Raw genomic sequence first — 1,791 nt, 5'->3', positions numbered from 1 at the left:
AGTAAAAATTTACTATCCAAAGGCGTCAATGGACAACTTAATTTAGCACAAAAATCTCTACTCATATAGCTTCTATCCGCACCCGAATCAAATAAAACGTAAGCAGATTTATTGTCAATAAGAAACGTACCCGTAACAAGCTCCGGGTCTTCCTGTGCCTCTGCCGCATTAATATTGAAAACACTTCCGCGGCCTTGTCCATTCGTGTTCTCCTGGTTCGGGAAATTTCTAATAATGTGGCCCGGTTTTCCACATTTATAACAAACTACATTGGCATAACTTGCTCCGACACTACTTGCTCTGCCATTACTCGTTCCGACACCATTTGTTCCTTTCGTTCTATTAACCCCTGGTCCGTAGACCTCACACTTCGCCGCGCTATGACCATTTCTTTTACACTTGTTGCAAAATTTGGTGCAGAACCCCGAGTGATACTTTTCACACCTTTGGCATAGCTGCTTCTGATTGTTGTTGTTGTTGCGGTTATTATTATTGTTGGGATGATTGTTGTAGTTGCTGTTGCTGTTGTTGTTGTTGTTGTTGGGCCGTTTGTTGTAGTTGCGATTGATGTTGCGATTGTTGGGATAATTGTTGCGATTATTGTTGTAATTGCTGTTGTTGTTGTATTGGTGATTCTTATCACCGTTTTCCTCCCATTTTCTTTTGACTTGCTTCACATTGGCCTCTTCAGCAGTCTGTTCTTTAATTCTTTCTTCAATCTGGTTCACTAGTTTGTGAGCCATTCTACATGCCTGTTGTATGGAGGCGGGCTCGTGTGAACTTATATCTTCTTGGATTCTTTCCGGTAATCCTTTCACAAACGCGTCGATCTTTTCTTCCTCATCTTCGAATGCTCCCGGACACAATAGGCACAATTCTGTGAATCATCTTTCGTACGTGGTAATATCAAATCCTTTGGTTCGTAACCCTCTAAGTTCTGTCTTGATCTTATTGACCTCGATTCTGGGACGGTACTTCTCGTTCATCAAGTGCTTGAATGCTGACCACGGTAGTGCGTACGCATCGTCTTGTCCCACTTGCTCTAGATAGGTATTCCACCATGTTAATGCAGAACCTGTGAAGGTATGCGTAGCGTACTTCACTTTGTCCTCTTCAGTACACTTACTTATGGCAAACACCGATTCGACCTTCTCGGTCCACCGTTTCAATCCGATCGGTCCTTCGGTTCCATCAAATTCCAAAGTTTTGCAGGCAGTGAATTCTTTGTAGGTGCATCCTACACGATTTCCTATACTGCTAGATCCAAGGTTATTGTTGGTATGTAGCACAGCCTGTACTGCGGCTATGTTTGAAGCTAGAAAAGTACGGAATTCCTCTTCATTCATATTCACGGTGTGTCGAGTAGTCGGTGCCATTTCCTTCAAAATAGTCAAATGGAACAAGTTAATCATACAGAATATTAAGAGTAGTTAATAGTATTTCGTAGCATAATATGAACTCATTTATAAAAGCTTTTTCTTCATAATAGCGTTTTATAAGTTTAAATTCGGGTAGTACCTACCTGTTAAGTTCATACTTAGTAGCTAATATACAATTCAACTACTACAATTCTATATGAAAAACTGATTATAATAATATTTCGCGTTCAAACTTTTACACAATATTTTACAAACTTACAATACCGCTTATTTTACATATAGCATGAAATATAGCACACAATAAATTTGATACAAGATGGTTGTGAAGATAATTCTAGCTAGTACACAAGTCGTTCAGCAAAGGCAATAAAGACACGTAATTCATACGTCCAGAAACAAGTCATGCATTCTG

Source organism: Rutidosis leptorrhynchoides, chromosome 1 (assembly GCF_046630445.1).
Source record: "Rutidosis leptorrhynchoides isolate AG116_Rl617_1_P2 chromosome 1, CSIRO_AGI_Rlap_v1, whole genome shotgun sequence".
Taxonomy (NCBI): domain Eukaryota; kingdom Viridiplantae; phylum Streptophyta; class Magnoliopsida; order Asterales; family Asteraceae; genus Rutidosis; species Rutidosis leptorrhynchoides.
This window is presented reverse-complemented; position numbering follows the sequence as displayed.